Source organism: Labrus bergylta, chromosome 2 (genome assembly GCF_963930695.1).
Source record: "Labrus bergylta chromosome 2, fLabBer1.1, whole genome shotgun sequence".
Taxonomy (NCBI): Eukaryota; Metazoa; Chordata; class Actinopteri; order Labriformes; family Labridae; genus Labrus; species Labrus bergylta.
The window spans coordinates 31,361,304-31,385,586 of NC_089196.1; the positions used below are offsets into that span (position 1 = coordinate 31,361,304).

General features: G+C 41.7%; 1 protein-coding gene and 1 long non-coding RNA gene across 13 annotated transcripts in view; one reads left to right on the forward strand and one right to left on the reverse strand.

Annotated features, from left to right (window-relative positions):
* Positions 1-24,283, forward strand: part of ank1a (ankyrin 1, erythrocytic a) — a 121,542-nt gene that overhangs the window by 20,680 nt on the left and 76,579 nt on the right. The window lies entirely within an intron of this gene.
* On the reverse strand, positions 9,054-18,936 carry LOC136177971 (uncharacterized). The gene is made up of 2 exons (XR_010665463.1): positions 17,695-18,936; positions 9,054-17,637 (listed from the first exon to the last, which is right to left on the reverse strand). It is a non-coding gene; the product is annotated as an uncharacterized lncRNA (long non-coding RNA).

The following is a 24,283-nucleotide window of genomic DNA, read 5'->3' on the forward strand; positions in this document are numbered from 1 at the left end:
GAGGAGAGAAAGTGTGAAGGACGAGGCACTGCACTGCCATCACAAGGAGTCGGTTGTGTTGTGTTTATCCCAAACACACACACAGTCACACATTGCCCTAGATACCAGTGGAATGAGCAGTACACACACTGGCTGTGTTCACACCCGCCTCTCCCTCTCATCCAGTGCAGCAATTCAACGCTGTTCTGCAATACTGTTATGCAGAGTCATCAATTATTCATAAAGGATTTCTGCTCTTGTTCAGTCCTGGGCTTGATAAACAGAGAGATGGAATTCAGTGGGGAAAAGGTTAAAAATGGATATCGTTTTCCAGAAGTCTCAATGACAGTATATTTTGTGAATCACTTGTTAATAATATGAAATTGTATTCATATTATCTGTAGGTATCTGTTGTTCTTATCCTCAGATCATCCAGGGTGGATGGATTAAGGGCCTACATATGATCCGCAACCCCCCCCATTTATTTGTCATGAGGGAAACATTTGTCAAGCTGCCAATAAAGCATTGGCATGTCTCTGCGCCTGCCTCATAAACCCAACACATCTCTCCATCTTCTCTGCATACTTAACTTGGATGGCTCCTATAAATAGACGCACCAGCAGAGTAGATTATGCAGAGCTCAACTACTGGCTTATATTAATGCATGCATTCACGTTTATTCAATTGACAGATGCTTTTGTCCAAAGTGATGAACAAATGAGGAAAGAGTCCGAGCCAGTGTTCTATCAAGGTGAAATCTTTGAGTGGAGCTGCCTCTACTCATTTCACCTTATGCAGACTCTACAAGGCTTGTTAATGCATTAAGTTTCATATAAGTAGCTTGCAAACAGGGGGTGGGAATTCCGGGCTAACTATCATTCCTCCCCATTCCTCCCCTGGCCTGCACTCACACTGCTCCAGGACTAACCGAAGCAGAGCACGGTTACCTCTTGTACATAACGCCTTAATACAACAAATGCATGGCTTTACAGGATTATGAAGCGTGCTTAGTTTGCAAGACTGGTAAAAAAGTAAAAGACAAAAAAAAAAAAAAAAAAAGGACATGACAGATACTTTTCTGACTTTTTGTCTTATTTTGAGTCATTTTTGTCCGATACATCCATCACACTCCGTTCCAAAGCACACCTCTTCCAAGCGTACCAGGTCCAAGGAAGTGTACCGAGCTTGACCAGACCCTCTCCAGGACTCTGTGCTGATAGGGGGTGCGGACTGCTGCTCAAAGAAACAGACGATCAGAGCAAGACAAGAAGGATTTGGACATATTTTATAGATTGATGCTGCCTCTGAGGTTAGCAGAGGATACAGGTGTATGCACCAGGAGCAGGGAGACGCAAATAAACCCTGACTGCCTGAGTGTTTTTGAGTGTGTGTGTGTGTGTGTGTGTGGCTGCTTGAATGAGCATTTGTTATTGCCGTCTGCAGAGAATAATTCTAGCGCAGGGTTAAAACACTGAGTCCAGCAGTGTGTGTGTGTGTGTTCTCTGTCAGAGTGGAGATGCAGATTGGTGGAGGCAGGTCTGGTACTGTGAGGTCCAAAGCACTGCAGGGCCATAAATGATTTAATGGCAGGAGAGGTGAGCGCCGTCTTCCAGCTCTCAAGATGCACACGGCCATTTATAACGAGCAGAAGTGATTTTAATTTCATGATAGAACCAACTTTGCTATTGATACTCTGAATGAATTGGATTCATTTGAGTTACATTTACTGTGACGTGTGTTAATGTTTAGCTTCATAAAAACAGTGCTGCTGCAGTTTGTCAAAGAAGCATTCACTCCTACAGTCTTCTGATGACGTCATCCTTGCACATTTTCATTGTAGACTTATGTAAGTTTTACGTACAGAGGAGGAAGAGGAGGACCTGCACGCCCCTCTTTCTTAAGTAGTACTCCTTTTGTTATTCTCACAGTATGAAAACGCTTTCTTGTCTTTTTTTCATGGTGAGAACGGCGTCATGTTTCACTGTGTGTGTGTTATAATACTCCAGCATACTGCGGTATGAGCAGGCTCGGCGTGGGCTGCAGTCAGCGTGCATGGTCATATACATTCATGAGGACAGCTTTATTCATGTGAAAGGTCATGTGTGGGATCAATTCAGCCTCTCTTATTCCACTTGCTAAAGGATTACGCTATTCTAGTTTGTCTTTTTTCGATGAGGATCCAGAAGTCAAAAACAGACTTTCAACTTATTTTCCTCATCATCCAATTAATCATTATTAGTTTGTTCCCGTCACCCCCTGGTGATTTTCTTTGTTCCTCTCTAGTTAAGTACATTTTTCATTTAATAGAGCCCCAAATCAAAAATCTGTGGTTGCATCAAAGTGCTTGACGGTGTGCAGTGTACTGTATGTCCCTTTGTCTTCATCTGGGGAGGAGCTGGTTTAAAGGGTTTTTATTGTCCCAAAACAAAACTGGTGGATAATCCAGCTGCAGAGGTGATGGCAGACTGGCAGGCAAAAACACTGCCTTAATTACCATTATAGAAAAAACAACAACAAATTGATTTAAAATCCAATTATCAATTATCTGTACTTTCTACTCCTTACATTTTAAAAATAGCCTCGTTACTCCTATTTCATTTTGGCTTGTTTTCATTCAACAAAAAAAAAAAACCTATCCAGATAAATCGCACCATCCGGATTGAGTGAATTTGACCATACAAGGGTAATTGTTACTAAGCCTGCCCTGGGTAAACCAATTTTCTTGTCCAGTTTTGCCCTCACAGATTCCTGCAGCTCAGCTTGGATGTACATTTTTGTACATTGATAACATGCCTCTGAGGTTGGATTTTTTGCACCATTACAATACTTACAGACAACTAGTCATCATATCTTCCGCTCCATGAATCACACGTTAATGCTCAGTAGTTCACATAAATGGTTCTTTAATGTATTTGCATTGTACTAAAATGCGTTCATTTTCAATGGGCATGAATGCGGCTGAAACGGGTGCATCCCAAATTTTTCAACATTTTAATATAACATCATAGTCATTATGGCCTTTAGAAAAATGTTTTTTGGGGAGGTGGGGTAGTGCACTATAAGCCCCGGTGGCGCGGCCAAAGCTTTTGTCCTTAATGGCATTTTTTCCCCCTTACATTACTTTTACTTTTATACTTTTATACTTTTGAAACCAGTACTTTTACACTTTTACTTGAGTCAGAAGCTTGAGTTGATACTTCAACTTCTACAGAAGTCTTTTTAAACCCTGGTATCTATACTTCTACCTGAGTAATGACTGTGAATACTTCTGACACCTCTGGATCTTAGCAAGCATCATTCAGACAGGAATACATTCTGTATTTTATGGGGACTATTTCCAGCCATGGAGTGAGACACCCTTAATGCTTAAGAGTATTTTTTTCGATGCAGGGGGGTTTATTGTGGGCTGCACAGTGTTGTACATTAGAGGTTAGTGTTGTTGCCTCACAGCGAGGAGGTTCCTGGTTCTAATCCCCGTCGGACAGGAGCCTCTTTATGTGGAGTTTGCATGTTCTCCATGTGCATGTGTGGGTTCTCTCTGGGTACTCCGGCTTCCTCCCACAGTCCAAAGACATGCTCGTTAGGTTAATTAGTGACTCTGAATTACCTGTAGGTGTGAATGTGAGTGTGGCAGGTTGTCTGTCAGCCCTGTGATTGACTGCACAGTCAGCCTCTCACCCAATGACAGCTGGGATCGGCTCCAATTCCCAGCGACCCGGAACGGGAAAAAACAGTTAAAGATAATGGATGGATGTAGGAGAGTTTATTGACTCAAAAAAAAATTCCAACCTATGCAATTGTGTGGCTTATTAATGCGTTCTTAATGATTTGATAATTTGTGCACAACCGGGTAGGTACAAGAAGAATATTTTCTTCAGCAGACTTTCAAAAACAAGCATTCAACGTATATCCATATATGCCCTTTAAAGAGGATGAAGTGCTGACATCGCACACACACAGGCATTGTAATGTAATGTGTGTGAGAGCTGAAGAGTACCTGGGTGAGAACACACGTCAGGCATCACTAGCAGAACACAGAGCGAGGAAGAGCATTTGAATATGAAGAAAGTGATGACAAAGAATGAACACAAAGATGGAGAAAAAGGGAAAGTGGAATGCAAAGTGTGTTTGTGACAGATTGAGGAGGGCACGGGGTGGATGGTATCTAGTCTAGTTTGGCACTTTGTTGGCTGCTCATCCCTCTTTCATGCTCCATTTATTCAAATGGTAGCCAACGTGCTCTGTAAGGCTGGGACTATTTTGAGGCATGGCTTCTGTATATAGACTTTTTTAAATGTGCTGATAAGGACATTTTTGTCAGCTGTTGTATACATTCAGCACTCTTGAAGCAGAGAGTGCCCCGTCGTCCTTTCAGGTAGGAATAGCGCCGGTGAACAGTTTTTACACAATAGGGTGTCCTTCATAGTTCCACGCTTTGCAAAAACTGCACTTTGTATCCTCTTTATGAATTATTTTTAGTCAACTTTAAAGTGACATGACTGCTGCACAGCTGCTGACGAGATGTGTTCACATTCGTCGGAGGGGAAACTCTTGCTCTGATTATTTTGCAGAGTGTTGATTGTTTTGTTGTCCTCTCTCTCTCTATATATATATTAGACGTTTCTTTTCCTTTCACAGAGCACATACAGCGTCGTCCCTCTCTTCAAATAGTTGGTTTATCAGTCCGTCTTCCTTTGATCCCAAAATATTTGGACTCAGCAGCTTACCTCTCACTAATGATGATTCATTTCCCACACATTGTGCCTCCCAGTACAAACATGTTCCTTCAGCAGGGCCAACAGTGTATCACCTTTTCACTTACCGCTTTTCTCTCCCTCTTGACCCCTCTCAGCGCGTACAGCTTCAGTTACAATGTTCGCACTCATCAAATCCAAACCTTTCCGCTCTCTCCTCTCGTCTCTCCTTTGTACTCTTTTTTTTCTATCCAGCTCTCCAGTTTTTTCAAGACGCTCACATTTCTTTATGCTCTTCTGCTTTTCTTTCTTTTTAGTCCTTGAACTGACCCCCCCCCCCCCCCCGCCCGCCTCCCCATGTGTGTGCTGCTTTATTTGTACTCGGCTTTGACAACCTCCTCGAGCCACTCTCCCCATCATACCCCCCGATTCAAGTGCTCTCTTCCTGTTTCAGTTGAGGGTCCGGGGGGGACTTTTCTACTGTTGGTATTTGCAGGGGGGGGGGGGGGGGGGATACATTCTTTGTGAGAACGAGAAGTGTGTTTTTCTCAGGCCACAGGTGTGCAGCTGTGTGCAGTCGGTATTGTACGCGCCTCCTCTTGCTTGAATAATGCGAGAGGAAAGTTAATTTAGATGTGGAGTAACAGAGGGGGGCCGGGAGTCTGTGAGGTTTTACCCCCGACTCACAGTGTGCATTACACTCTTAAGGTGAGCTGTTGGAGCATCAAACAAGGAGGGCTCACAGCTGTAATGGAGGCACTGAACCTGAACTTAGCGGCTTGTTTTTCTATCCTAAAGACATGTTCCTGCAGCAACAGAGATAGACCAGTGAAGTACACGGGGAGAGAGGAATCAAGAGGTCAAAAACAAGATTGTGTTCATAAACTCTGCGCTGCACAACATTTCATCTTCACTGTTGCTCTGACGGCATCAAATTGATCCATCTTCATTTTTTTTAGCGACGTAAACTTCTTCAAAACAGCACCGTCAGCCAATTACTTTCTTGGCAGATCATTTTTCCACATTAAGTGTATTAACCTACTTTCAGAGTCTGCTCACATCTAAAGCCAGCACCATGCATCATTTCTGGATATAAAACACTTCCTCCTCCTTTTATCCCGGCCCAAGTATAGATCTTATTTAGAATTAATTTAGTGGCAATAATTCTAAAAAGAAGAAGTAAAGTCCCCCTAACAAGTCATATGTTACGCTTAGGACTCATGATAGACGACATTACAGGTAGAGGTAGAAATACAGGGGGATGGAACCACAGGGTACTGTCGGTACAGTACAAAACATCATGAAACAACACGATGAGATACAGTATGATACGATACACGATGTGTGGCCCACAGTAACAATGTCATTATACAGAGGTTCTGTTATGATGCTACATCATATCTGATAAACTGAAGAATATAAAATCTCTCTAACAAGGTAAAGTGCAGAGTAAATGTATTAATTCACTCCAGCTGGGTGTCAGTTTCACCTCTCATCACGCTTCATCTCTTTACTTCCTCTACATCATCCCGCTGTCTGTTGTCTTCACTCATGTTAAAGCACTACGGTGATGAGTCATGAAGAAGTGACGCTGTGATTTAAATCAGCATGGAAATCTGTTTAGCAGGGGAGGGAATCACCAGAGGCCCCACAAACTTGAGTCACCCCAAATATCTTGGAGGGTACAAAGGGTATCGACATACCGTATTTTGTCAAAACTGCAGCTCAGCTGATCTATTTTTTTTTTTTTTTAAATCTATTTTTTTAAATCTATATTGTGGTATCTACGTATCTATTTTTTTGTACATTATTAATTTTTCTTTTTTTATTTAAATTGTACTGTGTTCACTTTTTGTTTGCAGTCTTTGCTCTTTGCTGCTGTAACACTGTAAATTACCCCGTTGTGGGATAAATGAATTATTATCTTATCTTATCTTTTTTCTTACTCGTATCTTAGGGTATATTTTAATATTAAGTTTGTATTTATATCAAATGTGTTTTTCCCTATAAACTAATTTAGTTTTTGCAGCAAACAACTTTTTTAATCTGCTCAATCCACGCACAGACACAAACACAACGACTACATCTCTCGTGTTAAAAAGTTCCACTCGATACTCCGTTATTTATTATTTACAGCAAGCAGCGACGGAGAAATAGGAGGAAAGATGGAGCGACAAGTTTCTTCTTAACTTAAAGAATAAAGTTGTGTTATGTATAGGTCATCAAGCATTTCTAAAGATGTTCAAAGGTATTTTAATTCTACATGAGCAGACCTGTGATAGCACTAATCCTCCCCGTGGATAAATCAAGTATTTCTGAATCTAATTCTGAACTTCTAATGAAACAACATGTCACCGTCTTGGGCTGCCTGCATGTAATTCACACAGCTGTTGCATGAATAGCCACTAAAAGTTAACAATCAGCATAATGTTCCGTACATGTGGCCACTGTATTTAACGAACACAGGAAGTAGGAGCTGCTGCAGCGGCACCGTGTTTATTTCAAATATGGTGGTTGAATGTCTAACTTCAGTATCATACCGGACAGGTGTATCTGTGGCATTGACCGTATTCATGCAAGCACACGGTCAGTTCTCTGACTACTGAAGGTGATATCAGACAGACTTTAATTGTAGATCAGTCGTGGAAACAACGGAACTAACGGACTAAGTGTCGATTTTGGTTTCCATAAAAAAACACAAAAGTATCAGAATCAGAATCAGAATCAGAATCAGAATCAGAATCAGAATCAGAATCAGAATCAGGGTTTATTGCCAAGAACATTTACACATACAAGGAATTTGACTTAGTGTATGGTGCTAAACAATTAACAAGGAAATAAAGCAGAACTAGCAAGAACTTAAATAATACAGTATAAGAAGATATTACAATATATAAAATATGATTTAAAAATGTAAAATAGAAAAAAATAATAAAATAAAATAGAAAAATAAATAAAATAAAAATAAAAAACACAAGCACATTGACTGTAATCACACGTCCTGGGCCTCAGTACATCACGATTGTAAAACAACATATCGTTCTGCTCTCACGTATTTAAGTGATGCAGTAAAATCAGCTGAGGAAACTTTTTAAAGCTACAGATGATTACTGTGGCGATTGTCCTTAGTCTCACCCTTAACTGTTTCACCACTTTAGTTCTCCTCTGTGTTGTTGTTGTTGCATTATTCAATCCCTTCTATTTATTTGTATTTTCTGTGTTTGCCTCGTTTCATCTCTTGTTTGGTTTGGTTGGTGTCATTACATCTCCTGTATCAGCGGGCTTATTGTTCTGTGATGAAGGTTCTCCACTGAGACGTGCCCTCCTCTCCTCCTTCATCTCTTTCTCTCTACTCTGTGGTCGCTGTCGCTCCTCAGCGCTACATCCTAAACTGACAGAGAGAGAGAGAGAGAGAGAGAGGGATGAAGAGGAGGAGGAGGAAGAGAGGGGAAGGGACCTGGAGACGCAAGATGGAAGTATCAGAGAGGGAGGACAGAAAATGAAAAGAGGGAAACGTGGTGTCGATGGGGAGGCGAGGAAAAGCTCCATGAAAGCGGCTTGACTGTCCACCAATTGAATGAGCCCCACACCGCTGATAAGGATGAAGAAAGGAATAATGATATCAGTGGGGGTGCCAATAGGGTGCTATTTATAGACACGTTCTGCTTTCCTGCTGTGCATGAGCGGATCTCTTTATTTGGACCGCCTTGTGTGCAGGTCATTTGTGAAGCAATGTGCAGGGCTGAATGAATGCAAAAGGTGTGTATAAAAGTACAAGATGTGTGTGTGTGTGTGTGTGTGTGTGTGTGTGTGTGTGTGTGTGTGTGTTTGTCTGTCTTTTAGCCGCTGCTCTAGCGTGCACATGCCTATAGATCAGAGCCATGTGCTGTAAGTGCTGACTACAGAATCAGGGAAGAGCTGCAGTGAGGAACTCAACGTGCCCTCCTCATGAATACAGAAAATGTTTTTTTCAACAGCTGTGTGTGTGTGTGTGTGTGTGTGTGTGTGTGTGTGTGTGTGTGTGCATGATTAAGGTGTGTTTGTGCAGTCTGTGTTTGTCAATACTGCAGATAGACAGAAGTGTAAAAAGGACTGCAGGGTTGTGTGTGTTTGCATTGAAGAAACACTCGGTGTGAGACAGACCGATAGGAGAGCGTGTATCTACTGTATCATCTTTTTTTTTTATCCTTTGATTTATCGAACTGAAAAGTAGCTTTTTTTAAATGTTTGCCTTTATTAGATAGGACAGCTGAACAGAGACAGTAAATGTTGGGAGGAGAGAGAGTGGGGGGATGACATGTAGAAAAGAGCAGAGGTTGGATTCGAACCCTTGGCTGCTGTGATGAGGACTTTAACCTCCGTTGTTTTGTTGTTGTATGAGTTTCTGCACATGTCAAAGCACTTTGTAAAGCCTTATTTGTAAAAGTGCTATACAGATACAATTAATTAATTAATATTATTATCACTATTATTATTATTATTGGCAACATTTAGCAAAGTCACATTTTGAACAAACTGAGCAGAACCAGATTCATGTTGAACAGCCTTCAGACACAACTTGACAGATCAAAGATAGAGCGATAAAAACATTTTCTCTCCCTAATATTGGTATCGGTATCGGCCCCTAAGATCTCTTCAGTCGGGCCCTCATTAATAATGAACATGTAAATTATTAATTAAACAATCATCCCTGATCCCTTCTTCTGTTTCATAACAGACTTTAACGTACAGTTGTTCCAGGTCTGCTCATTAATTATTATACAACTGTTATTCAATAAATACTAATATCAAATTTACACTGAGGATTAAAAAATGAATACATTTTAGAGTAACCAATGAGTGGCTTACATGTTGATGTTTTAATCTTACCGACCTGGTGAACCCCTATGTGCCTGCCCGAGCCCTGCGTTCTCAGGGGACGGGGTCTTCTGAGTGTCCCAAAGGTCAGAAAGAAGACAGCTGGTGAGCGGGCTTTTTCTTTCCGTGCACCGACACTTTGGAACAGTTTACCTCTGGACATCAGGCCGGCTTGTTCTGTTGAGGTTTTTAAAGCAAAGTTAAAGACCCATCTGTTTACTGTTGAGTATGAGTCATGATTTCTCTGTATGTTTTTCCTGTATTTTAACTGTATTGCTTCATACAGCACTTTGATTTAAAGCGCTTTATAAATAAATTTATTATTATCATTATTATTATTATTATTATCATTATTATTATTATTATCATTATTAATAATAGAAAATGTTCATATTGATTCTCCTCCTCTCAGTCTTTGCAGGATACTGAATTCAAGCTTGATTTAAGTCTTGATTTTTAATTGTAGCTATTAAGTAATGCTGGCATATTTGCATGTTCATGTACTTGGCATACTCTCTCTTTTTATCTCTTTCACACACACACACACACACACACACACACACGCCTCTACCATCAGCAGCCGAACTCAAGCCCCTCTGAAACCAAGCCAGGGCTGGTCTCATGGAGGAGTCTCCCTGAGGGCTGAGTAAGCAACAACAGGAGGGAAAGAGAGAGGGGGGGGGGGGCAAAAAGTGGACGAGGGAGAAATTTTAGCTCAAGCTCTTAACACTAACTGAACCCGCCTTTTCTTTTCTTTTTTGCCTGGCAGCTTAATAACACATATAAGCTTGTTATAATGCTCCTCTGCTTTGTCCCGCTCTTTTGATGACAAGACATCTGTGGTACAAGACAGCTTGCCCCCTCTCTTTTGTCCTCTTTGTCAATACATGCCCCGTGCATTAATATGCAGACACTGTACTCTGTTTAGCATGCGTTGGATCCCCCTATTGTACGAAAGCTTTGGTAAGTAAGAATATACTGATGAGCTTGCAATACCAGCAGGTGTAGCTATTTTTTTTTGTGAATGAGCCAGATAGAAGGAAGAGACCTGAACAGTGAAACGCCTCACAGCTTCTATAGGTGCTACATAAACGCCTCTTCAGCTGCTCTCTCTCCTCATCACAGCCTTTTCTAACACAAGAGTTCAAACTTTGAGCTCTTTCGGGGTCTTTCTCTTGTTAAAGTCTTTATTTGTGATTTTTTACACTATAATATAATATAAATCAAGTCTATCCTCTGAAAATAACTCTGAGTCATGACTGTCTACAATGGGTGTAACACCCGAGTCCCACTGTCTGTGATGTTTTCAGAGTTTTCAGAGTCCTATCTTCACTTTGTTTACATCGCCAGGACGGCCGGCTGACTCCTCCCCTCGTGTATAAAAGTTCTTTAATTGAGGGACTAGAGAAAAGAAGAATAACATACTGTACTCACTGCTTAACTGTGTTTCTAGATCACGCTCATTTCAGGTAAATTTACATGCAGTGTGAAGATACCAGCATAATAAAGATCGCTAGCATTAACATGCTAACACAACAATGCAGCGCGAGTTGTTTTGGTTTCATGCTGGTGCTCAAGGGCGACATCTGCTGGATCAAAATAAATCACATATAAAGTCTTTAAAGGTCAGAGAGACAAAACCATTTTTCCGTGGGGTTTGACATGATTCATGCTTTGTCGCTCACTATCACAGCTCACAACCGGGTGCTGCTGGGTTTTTTTTTTTGTCCTCGTTTCCTCTTGAGAATTGTAGCCTGCAGATTCAATTTCCCTGCTGGGAATCTAATCAACAATCCTGGCAGTAAAGAACTTTACAGTAGCTGCCTTCAGCGTTTTATTGCCCATCCTTACGACGACACCACGGTGTGAATAGCTGCAGATGTTTGTGGTAAGATACGGAGGAAAGACATTAAAGTGATCTCTTGTTCTATTGAAAACACGTATTCAAACAAACAGTAGATTTGTCTTAACGTGCAGATTTGGTGTTCATTCGTAAACTATAACTCACAGAGGTTAGTGGGAGAAACGGTGACTAACCACAACACGCTCTATATGTAGCAGTGATAGAGCGGGCATCTGTCTCAGTGTCCCAGGAGGGAGCTGGAGAGGGTGAGAGTACAGCTCTGATAGATGACCACCTGACTGCAGCTCCATTCTGCCAACTGCTGAGCCCACAGATATACACAACACACACACATAAAGTGCCACACATCTTTTGTGTGTGTGTGTGTGTGTGTGTGTGTGTGTGTGTGTGTGTGTGTGTGTGTGTGTGTGTGTGTGTATGTGTGTGTGTGAAAGACGGCTGGGGGATATATCCAGTTACTAAGATACATCAGTATATTTTTTTAAAGGGTAAGACAATATCGTTTCTATCGATATAGTTTATGTTCGGTTAAAATAACAATTTCTCCTCTCTCTGTGCGTCCCTCTTCTCGCTGCTCCGCCTCTCTCTCTCGCCAAACTCAAAAACCACCTAGATAGCTTTTTGTATTTTGTGTTTTGACTAAACCTATGTAATATTTTTTTTTTGTTGAGTACTTACATTACCTCAAATATTTCCAACAGTTATCAAAGCCAGAAAAAAATCTTAATTTTATAGATGTAACGGGACGTGACATGTTTATCGTTGCCATGGAAACCGCTACACGAGGAAGCTGGAACTGCTACTGACAGCTGCTGTGATAAAAAACAACGTAATGTAAATGATACTTGGACCCTCAGGTCGGTTTCCCCCTCTTCGGCTTGACTACGGCCAACTTGGAGTTCGTTTTCAATCAATCAGTCACCGTCTTTTGTAGCGCCAATTCATAACGAGTGTTACCTCAAGACGCTTTATCAAAAAGTATATGGGATAATATGCAGGAAGGATTTCTCCGTTGTATTCCTCGTGTTCCTGTTGTCCACACTTCCTTGCCGCTGAGGTGGAGGTCGGAGCAGGCCGTGCATGAATGACGACTCGGTCCGATGGTGGTGGCTCGGTGTCTGCCGGTGGTCAGAGAGAATCACTCCCATGATTCCCCACCAACCTCTTTTTGTTATTGTTTTGATGAAGAGCCCCCTGGTGGCAGAATCTAGAATTTTGGGTTCTGCTGAATGTAAATCCAACATTCATTCTCCTTTTCTCCCAGTTTTTGGTCTCCCAAAATCTTTTGGAGAGAAAAATGAAATGCTCTAATGCAGCTAGTCACTTCTGTTGTCTCTTGGTTACAGACTCAAGTTAGTTTGATGAGAGACTGCACCGACACATACATGTCAGACAGAAACAAAAAAGTTAACAGAAGCTTTAAGGCTTTTAAGAGCTGAGGTGAACTATCGAGGATATCACTGGGAGACAAATGGATTCATTTGGATCGGAGCAGCTTCAGTGTGTGGATAGTGTTTGTGTTGATCTTTCTCAGCCTCAGACACCAAATAGTCATGAATGAAGCGGCCTCAGTGAGACAAAGTAAACTACAAATAAGAAGCGTCATATTTTCTGTGCTTTTTATTTATGACGTGTGTCTCTTGGCCAGGTCACCCTTGTGAAAGAGATCTTGATCTCAATGGGATAATTACCTGGTTAAATAAAATGGTGTGAATGAAGAATATATTCATTCACCTCGGCATTACAGCTTTGAACTCAGCACATGTATGTCATTTATCTGCTCAAACAGAAGTACACACTACATTCATTACAGGCCAAATGTTAAGCAAAGAGACGCCACAGTTTGTGTTTTTGTTTCTATAGCGGCCGATGACCTCAGGCTTGTCAGCGACAAAAACATTACCTCCATCAGTGCTGAACGTTTAAATCGTATTGGCGTTCAGTTTGGTGCCCTGTGCCGCTAGACTACACACCTCATGCTGATTATCAGTGGACAGCTATACATTCTGTCCAGTTTGATGATAGGCGTGTCCCGGGGTTGAAGCCCTGGCTGTATTGTTCACATTGATGTCTGCAGCACAACAGCTGTTCCTGTTGGTTTAGTCTGGGCACGGCTGTTTGGCTACACTTATTTAAGCATGTAGCGTTCATGCTACACTTGGCAGGGGCTTTCCCCGGAGTGGTTGGTGGTTGAGTGTTGACGCGAGTCTGGGTAATCCACCGTTGTGCCCTACTATGCCTGTGCACGGCGGCTCAGGGCTGGCCCCCATACAAAGGAGCAGACCTGAAAAGCACCATAATGAGGCGCAGGCTGAATGAAAAGGCATGTCTCTTTCCATTTCTCTGAGCGAAAAGAAAAGAGCAACATAAAAGAAGAGAGGACAAGAAAGAAAGATGAAAATAAGCCTCCCAAATCCAGGTTTCTGGCTGCGCTGTCTCTTTGAGTTTATCTTTTTTTTTCATGCATGTGTTTTATTATGGTAATGAAATGTTGGATAAAAATAGTCTGGGATGGCGGAGCGGTTTTCAATGGAAAGAAGAGAAAAACAGGAGGAAGGGCGGGGGGAGCAGGGAGTGCAGCCAAATGTCATTGATAAAACACATCAAGGATTTTAAAACTGGATTTTCTTTCCTCTAACGGACGATTTTTACAACCTCTCTTTTTTTTTACATATATATATCTCTTCTTTATCATACAGCACAAGTCCCGAAAATCGGAAAGGTCTCAAGTCATCGGTCAACCTCGCAGGGGTCAAACTAAAGTAAAGATTGGACATCATTTAAAGTGAATTTTAGCTTCCCCGGAAACAAATCATTTCTATCTGTCCAGGTTTTCATCTTGTTTTTGGTTCTATTTTAGAAATGGTGATTAGAGTTAGGGGTTATACGCAGCTTTATAAATCTTTACATCAAGTGTTCTGGTGTCAGTAGGCACTCAAACCGAGGCTCTGAAAAGGTCCTTTAGTTAAAACAAACTCCTCCACTCTCCGCCTCTACAATCCTTGGATACGTATTCTCTGAGGAAGCCACACACACACACACACACACACACACACACACACACACACACACACACACACACAAAAAGAAAAAAACAATGATCCAAACAGAGCTGAAGATCAGAAGAGGTTGCTCTGTCTCTCCACAGCGGAGAACATCAAAGCTGTCTCTCTTCACTGTGCTGTGATGTTTATCTTTGTGCTTTAATGACCTCTGACCATGATGAGCTCAGAGCAGAGGGCGGGACGAGGTGAAATCAGAAAACAGGTTGGACCAATAACAGGAACATTTTTTTTTTAAACTGCATAAAGCAACCAAATATAGAAGCCCTGACAGTCTATTTACAAGTATGCTTAGTGTGTTGTTTCCAGACTGTAGCGTCCTTTGTAAATATCCTATGACCTGTTCATCAGTCACTGTCTCTACCTGTCCACTCGGTGTACTCCCATTGTTCCCATTGTTCCATACTTTCTCTCATAGGGTTATTTTTTTTAGTTATCTTTGTGATTGGGGTAGCTGCAAACTTTTAACAGAACAAGCTCTGACATCAAACGGAGGAAATCTTATTGATTTAAACGGGACAGAAGTCAACTTTGTGCATGAGATAACGGGGAGGAAGGGTGTTCTGCTTCAGTAGCATAAACACGAGGGCCCGACCGATATCCATATTAGGGAGAGAAAAAAATCTGATGCCGATAAATTGGCCGATATCTTTCTTAGATCTATGTTCGATCTGTAGAGAGAAATGTAGATATAGGGTTAGGCCTATTTGTTCTTTTTTGTAGCAGGCTGTAAACATGTTCATTTCTGCTGTAAAAATACTTTTTTGAATGTGGTGTGTATGTGACTTCAGGGGTTCGAGCCAGCCTCTAGTGGACACTTGACGTACTGCAGGATTTTACGCTTCTGCATCGGCTTCATTTTTCAAGACCGGAGGCTCCCCGCTTGGTGCTGACAGGGAGTCCGCGGATGCAGAGCCCTTTTTAAACAAAAATATATATATATATATATATAGCTGTTCTTGAGAGTTCCAGTCAGCATCAAAGCCATCTTAAATATTGTCATCATGATTAATTTAAATAAAAGCATTCATTTAAAACTGCAGCCCCCAAAATACAACCATCAAGATAAATCCACAGTCGTGGACACATTGACCAGTTTTTCAAAAATAATCACTGGGAGTTTGAATTTCTACACTTTGTGTAAATGTAAGTTTCTCTTATGTTGTGCACAGCCTGCCCATCCTTACTGCTCATATACTGCAGACCCTCACATTGCACACAGTCAGAGAGAAAGAGAGAGAGAGAGAGAGAGAGGGAGAGAGAGAGAGAGAGAGAGAGAGAGAGAGGACAGCAAAGGGTAAAAAAGGTGACTCTGCACATGTTCAAACAAAAAGCCTTTAGTGAACAGGTAGAGAGTGAACGTGAGACCAGATGGAGAGTTAGCCGGAGTAGAGGTGATAGTTGAAGGTGACTGCACCATCCTTCCCTTTCATCCCACCTGCGGGTTCCACCTGTGTGCCCCCTCCAGAAACCTCCTCTGCTGATGGAGCTCAGGCTGGTCGCTGGCATCTCTCCGCCCATGAATTATTCATCAGGCTGAGATCTGCAGAGCTCTCCCGCTCATTCTCACTCTGCTGTCTCTCAGGTCTCGCTCTCTTTGGAAGACTTCCTCGTCTGTATCTGTTCTCATTTACGTCTGCTAACATGTAAAACCTCTCACTCGCTTCAAATGTGGTGATTTATTTATTTGTATTTTGGGGGGGAGATTTAGGGGATGTCTTCTTTATAATGCAGCGAAGTGTTTCTAACTTATTTAACCGAGTAGGTTTTGCACGCAAGCATTTAGCGGTTCACAAACAATACAACTTTTACTGAGACTTATGTAGCATAGCATTGTTATTCCATTCATCACAAGGACATTGTGGACATGTCTTTAACTTTAACTGAACTTGAGTTTTCTTTCTGGGTTCAGCTCTGAGTTCATATATTGTCTCATGTGTTAGATGTGATGCCACCAGAAGGTTGCTGCAGATTTGTTCCTCTTCAGCCAATGGAAGAAAAGGAATTGAAAGTAATGATAGTATTTGTGGAGCATGACACAAGCTTCTATCACAGATTATTACTACGAGTGTGGAGGATATTTATGAGGACAGTTCAGTGATTTTGAGTGCCAATCTGCAAAGTGTCTAGGTGGCTACTGATACGGTCTTGTGGGAGGTGTTTTTCTTTTAGGTGAAATGCAATTTTCGTATTTGTTTAAGATTTATTTTTGGGATTGTTATGCCTTTATTGTAGAGACAGGACAGTGGACAGAGTCAGAAATCACGGGGGGGGAGAGAGAGAGAGAGAGAGTGGGGAATGACATGCTGCAAAGGAGCCACAGGTTGGATTCAATACTGGGCTGCTTGGATGCCTCTGTACTTGGGGCACGCAAACTAGCCCACTAGGCCAGGGTTGGGCAGCTGGCGGCCTCCATCAACCCTCAACGTGGCCCTCAGGTCAATTTTTACATATCAATTAATTGGAAACATGAAGAAAACATGATGAAATCTGCCATGAAAACCAGAAATATGACCGTAATAATATTAGATCAGTGGTATATGTTAAGTTCAATTTGAGACATAATTGACTGTAATCGTTTTTGTGTACTACAATTTGGCCCCTCTGGCAGTGAGAATTAAATGAATGTGGCTCTTGCTTTGACCAAAGTTTCCCATCCCTGCACGAGGCCATTGTTGCCTCATCACTTGCCATTTCATTCAGAACAAGGACAAAGCATAGCTTAAATGGGTTGAGTTTCAAGAACTGATTCCACCAATTTTACATTTATGAGATTGGTGGATTCAATGAGGCACGTGGATTTCGATTCCACTCTTTGGTTCCTAACAGCATCATCAATCAATCAGGAATAAAGCTCACTGAACACTTTGCTCTCCATAAAAAAGTTGGACTTATCTCCCAGGACCTGCTGTGCCGAAGTCACTGCTGGAGCCAAAATGTGGGTTTATTTACTGCCATTATATTATCCTTAATGTGTGTGTGTGTGGTTCCCACTACTGGGCACTATGCAGAGCCTGGGTGGATGCCATGCTTTATGCCAAGGCTCCAGGTGATGGCAGACAGGTGATTGAATGAGAGCAATCAGTTTTTTTTAGCGTCTGAGTTTAACCTGATCGCATTAGACGTAACCAATCTGTTTATTATTTTTGTTTTTGCCGCAGTGGGACATCGTTTTTGCATCCTGTTTTGACATAACACATGAATAAAAAAAGGACTGAGATATCCAAATAGGAACAACAATAGACTTGGTTTATTCCTTCGAGCTGAGCACACGTCTGCAATAGCTTCCATGTTTAAATTATGGGTTTTTGGATTATTGCTAAAAATAAGCCCTGTGGGGAAAAAAGTTTACGACCCTTACAGTACATGTTTTGTTCATCAAGATAATCTTCATAAATAAAACACTACTTTCATCATTTCTGAAGCCCAATTCGCTAAAGACAAATGCTAATGTTAGCCTTTACAGGAACTACACATTGGTCAACTTTCACCAGTAGATGAGTTTCCATGTTCAACATGATGATGTTTAACAAACGACAAACTGTAGTCCTAGTTAGCCAGTTGTAGCAACCGCCTTATAGGACGTGAAAAAGCTTACAAATCCCCAAATGGGACATTGCCGGGCTGGGTGCGTCCTACAACTTAGCTCCATGCTTTGCTCTAAGACGTTGGCAGGACCTGACGTCTGGTTGTGGACAAGTCTTGCAGAAGTCTCGTAATGTCTCGTTCAAAGCAGCAGGAAACAACTGTGTATCTGTGTATGTGTCATCTCCTTACACCGGCTCCCAGTTACTGCTCGCATCAAATTTAAAACTCTGCTGCTCGCTTACAAAACAGACACAGAAACGTCTCCTCCTTACTTTAACTCTCTGATCCAGGTCTACACTCCCCCCCCCCTCTACGCTCTGCCAATGAAAGGCGTCTGATCCAACCTTCACAACAGGGTCCTAAGTCTCTGACTAGACTCTTCTCCTCTGTCGCCCCCCGGTGGTGGAATGAACTTCCAAACTCCATGTGATCTGCAGACTCCCTCTGCACCTTTAAGAAAAAGCTAAAGACCCAGCTCTTTCATGAATATCTACTAACTTAATGATGATGGTCTCCATATTATTGATGATGATGATGGTAATGACGATGGTTTTTGTTTGATAACGATGACTTATAAGATGGTTTCTATACTGATTAGAGCTCTCAAGAACTGCCCTCAATGTTGTGCTTTGCCTCTGGTCACTTCCTGTCAGCACCTGTGTGTCCAATCAGACTCAAAGCTGATCGTTTGCTCTTACTCACATTGTTCCCTTTTTTCTAGATCCTTGCTTGTGTTGTACTTACTCTCTGATGTACGTTGATAAAAGCGTCTGCTAAGTGGATTGTAGAATTGTATGTTGTGTCTAAAAACTTAGGATGGACATCCAACATTGTAACATTACATTTATGTATTTAAATATATCAGCATAATAGAGCTCCTTTAACAACAGCAGATTGTGCAGAATAGAAAGAAGAACTGAGGACGAGATAAATCAGGTGTCTTATGGGGTTCTGAGAAGAGCTCTTTACTCTTCAGCACCTCGGTGGTGATGCTGCGTTGTTATAACTCCACTTGATTTTTTTTTTTTTTTCCTCAGGAGTTGAATAATTTAGTAGAGGTCCATTTAGTTTAGACACTGTGTCAGCTCTTCACAAGGAGCTAGCCTGGCGTTAGCCTACTTTGAGTCTTGGCATTAGAGCTCGATTACCTGACGTTCCTGCACTCGATGGATAATGGACGGGAGGGTGGACGATCCATCGAGGATGCACTGCAGTGCTAAAACAAACTGGACTGATGAATAGGTGTTTGGAGAAAGGTGCTTGGTTCTTAATGCTAAAGACATTTGTATATCAGAGCGGCTCTGCAGCTTATTGTTCTGCCTGTGCTCACAGAGGGAGTGTGAGTTATTGAGGCAGTGCAGGTCCATTGAGCAGCAGAGAGCTGGTTTCTCCCTGTGGAGTGCTTACTCTAATGAAAGCTCAGTGCAGCCAGCAGCTTAACCAGTTTAACGGAACTCTGCATATAACGATAATCATCCTGCATCAGTGTGTTCTTCATCATCTCTTGCTGGATTTTTTTAGTATATCTATAAAAGTGTTTCTGAAGTACAGGCAACATACAGGACGATCGAGTCCTTTGAAATGATCAATTTCATTTGTTTTTTATTTCGAACATGTTTTAAAAATAAAATAAGAACATACATTTCAAACAAAGCAAACAACGATCAAAGCAGACTTTCTGTAGTGGCTCGATTATTTTTCCTTAACCAGTCCATGTTGGAGAAGGGTGTAGGATGAAGTTAAATAGCTTATCCAGTCTTACCCCTTTTATCTTTTTAGCTTGATAAATGAATCCAAGAATAAGCTTTGAAAAATAAAATCGAATAATACTAATAACGAAGCAACAAAAGCAACAGATATAATGTATTACACACATTAATTGGCAGACGGTACAGACCTTACAACTGATATTGATTCCATTTCTCACATTGACTGTTCAATTTTAAAATTGGTAAATGTTATTCTTGAAAATGTGTTTAAACTCTCCTAATGTTTTACATGTTTTCATTTCATCACTGCAGCTGTTCCATAAATGAACACCCTGTATCAGATCTATCTGTAACACCCAATAAGCATCAACAACATTTTTCCCTCCACTAGTACTATAACTTTGTAATTTCCATTCTTCACCGCAAATGATTCACAGCTTCTTTTTCTCATTTAAAAACATCTGCAGACTTTCTAACAGCATATCAATTAATGCAATTCTACTATATAATATAGTATGAGAATCTGGCACTTACATTACCAAGCAAGTATTCTTATTGATATTCATACTGACCTCTACAAAGGACCTGGGTGACCTAGCTATGTGTGAGTGTCAAATATGTATTCAGATTTCAGTGTTTCCCCTAGGTTTACAGCTTTTGTGGGGTGGGGGGTACGGGCAGACGGACGTCGACACAAACACTTGGTGTTCATGGGTTAATTTTAATGACAGCTGTCCTTGGAAAGGTGTCCTTAAATTACTTATTTCAATGATTTCCGACTCCTTCCACTATCCTATCTCTACAATAAAGGCACAAAAAGCCCAAAAATAAAATAAATCTTAAAAATAATAATAAATTAACTTGACCTTCAAGGCCACATGTCCGATGTGTCCTTGGGCAAAGGACTTAACCCCAAGTTGCTTCAACTGCTTCATCGGCTGTGTGTGAATGGGATAAGTTCATTCTGATGGTCACTTTACACAGAAACCTCTACCATCAGTGTGTGAATGTGTAGCTGTGACCTGTGGTGTAAAAGACTAGAAAAGCGCTACACAAGCTCAAGAACATTTTCAGTTCGCCTGCAGTCAACTGTGTGAACATTTAACACAGTTCCCCCACTCTGCAACTCCACTCACTCTCTCTCTCACACATTTCTTTTTCTTTATTATGAGCCTTTGCTGACATGCACTCCTCTCTCTCTCTCTTGACTCAGTTGCATCCTCAGCTCTCACTCTGCAGCTGACAGTGGGAAGGATGAGCGAGCGAATGTGGAGAGGTAACATCCTCCCGAGCAGCCGTACTCCAAAGGCCATCGGGGAGATTTTAAAAGCACATAAAGCAAACGGGGGACAAACCTGAGTCTTCTCCAACACTCCATGACTCACACTGGTTGTCTTACGCTTGTCTTGGAGTTTGATGTAAAGTATACTCAAATGCCAAGAGGCTGCTAGTTGGATGTCCAGAGACTGTCAGTGTGTTATCCCTTTATCCCTCTAATCTACAGCATAACAGTTTGAGTTCCCTCTGCGCGTCTGTTTCGCTGCCCCGAGGCTCCCAGAGGCTCTGCAGCAAACGGCCTGTTACTCTTATCAGCACCCCCCTCCACCTCCTCCTCCACCCCTTCGCTCCTCTCTCCCTGTCATCACTAGCCGTCTGCTACTTAATCCAATTATTCGTTTTAAGCTGACACGCTCTGTAACTCACCACAAACTCTACGGATGACGCCCCGCGCATCACGTACACGCACCCACAAGCGCCGACTCATAAACATATGCACACTCAATCCCGTCCACATGCACACACAGTGTTTCTGAGCACTTCAAATGCAAATACTTCTAACAGATGAAGGTCGTGCTAAGCGCTCGTTTAAGCTCGCAAAGTTGGAAAAAACTGGATAAAATGTCAAAGGTGTACTAAAGCCCCGCCAGGTCGTACATTGTAGCCCCCCCACCCCCCACTGCTGCTTTTGTCTATTTTTGGGTGTCCTAACCGAGGCTTTGGCCTCTGCTGTCACCCTTTGATTCACTGTACCCTTGAGGTGACTCTGTCTGTTTCTGCTGCTATGTGTTTACCAGATAATGCATTTGTCTTTCTCACGCACACACACACACACACTGACACAAAAGGTCCTGCTCCATGCTAATGTGTGTGTGTGTGTGTGTGTGTGTGTGTGTGTGTGTTGTACCTCCGTCCTTATTGGAGATCAAATGTCCTTACAATTGTAAAAAAGATGAGGAAAATCCTGAGGGAGGGAACATTGCGTCCGTTAAAAAGGATCTTTTTTTCAGACGAGGGTTTTGGTTTACGGTTAATTTCCTCGATTATTTAACAGACATTTAAAATCTGACCAGGTTAGTCTGAAGGTGTGTAAGCACAGTTTTGACTACATCTCATTTGAGTTGAGTGGAAGCATCTCTTGTGCAGTTATTGTCGTGATGAATGATGTTCCAGACGTAGTCGGATCACATTGTTTGCGAGTAAACAAAGGCAAATTGGTTTTGCCGAGTGTGGCTGATGTAAGTAGTCCGTTCATGTCCACATGCCTCTGCTAATTGTTGTTATGATTACCAGGGTTTTTTCCTGGCCTCATTGAGCATTGAGCGCCAACATATAACCCATATACTCAACATTAATTATGTTTTGAACCCACTGGTAACTTCTGGTGCAGACTGGTGAGGGTGATGACTTTTAGTAGGCTGGTCTCACACTTCTTTATTTTGAATTTGAACCATGTTGAATAGAAGTTAGTGGAAGATATTAATAGAATTTCTAGATAAGATCTGTGTTGTTCTGTCATACTCTGAATACAGCTTGTTTTTTTTACAATGGACTACTATTAAAGAAGCCAGTAAACTCTACCAGAACTGTTTGATCATTGGTTGAAACGCATCAGAGACTTCCTGCCTGCAACAATATAACACGTTCTGCATCTTGTTGTTTCTTTATCTTCAACATTTGCAACCCCTTAAGTGCTTAGCTGTGGAGAGAAAAGAAAGAAAAGAGTGTTTGTGCTTCTTTCTCTAGAGCTGTTTTCATTTGTGAGCTCCAGACAAAATCTGATGAAACAGGTTGGGACATTGAAGACAGAGACGCCGCTTGTCAACAGGCAAAGCAGGCAACGGCTCAGGGCCCCAGACCAGTAGGGGACCCCAGAGGGTTCTAACAAACTTTGCACCATCTTGCTCTAGTTGCCCTTCTGAACGCTGGTGGTACGGCCCTCTAATTAATTAATGTATTGCATGCAACTCAATACTCAGAAGTGTTCTAAAATTATATAATTCAGGTCGTAAAGTTATGTGACGACAACATTAATTAGGTATAAACTTAAGAAACTTTAACAGGTCTGTCCCTGAAGTGGTCATAACACAGTTTTGCGTGCTTCTATTTTGGTCACGATAACTCAGTCCCCATTGTAAGCGGTGCTCTCGTGTAGACCAGCAAGGAGTTGGTGCTACTCTGGAACCAGATTTTTCTGGCAGTTCTTTGGCTGTCGAAACACAAAGAACGGGTGCTATCTTTGGCACTAGCTCCGACCCAGCTCTGGAACCTACTTAGTGGAAAAAGGGCCTGTGAGTGTATTCTTGACAACTTGTGAAAGGCTAGTTTTACAATTCTACAATTCACTTAGCAGATGCTTTTATCCAAAGCGACGTACATCAGAGAGTAAGAACAACACAAGCAAGGATCTAGAAAAAGTGAACAATGTCAGTAAGAGCAAACGATCAGCTTTGAGTCTGATTGGACACACAGGTGCTGACAGGAAGTGACCAGAGGCAAAGCACAACATTGAGGGCAGTTCTTGAGAGCTCTAATCAGTATAGAAACCATCTTATAAGTCGTCGTTATCAAACAAAAACCATCGTCATTACCATCATCATCATCAATAATATGGAGACCATCATCATTAAGTTAGTAGGTATTCATGAAAGAGCTGGGTCTTTAGCTTTTTCTTAAAGGTGCAGAGGGACTCTGCAGATCACATGGAGTTTGGAAGTTCATTCCACCACCGGGGGGCGACAGAGGAGAAGAGTCTAGTCAGCGTCTTAGGACCCTGTTGTGAAGGTTGGATAGTTCTAAGAAGTCCCCGTCCTGAAGTTAGGCATGCTGTAGTTTGCATGTTTTTCTGTGTGTTTGTACTTTTCAGTACTCTGTGTTAAAAAAAAAGCCAATCTTCAGTTTTCTCCTTTTATCAACAGTTTGTTGCTAAATAGCCCTTCAGTCTAAAATAAAAGTTATTTTGCAGCTCTCATGGTATGACAGGCTGCATCACAGCATCTTACAAACACAACACACGCACTGTAAATAAATAGTAAATGTGCAGAAGCAGCCATGACTGGGTAATTAATTCCTTTTTCTTCCTTTTTCAATCTTGACAAGTGTTTCCTGCCACACTGGGGGCAGCTAGCGTCAAGAAACGAGCTGCGTTGGGTTGTTTTTTTGGTGCTGACACAACAACAGTCAGGAGTAACAGATGGGGTTTGTTGTGTGTGTGTGTGTGTGTGTGTGTGTGTGTGTGTGTGTGTGTGTGTG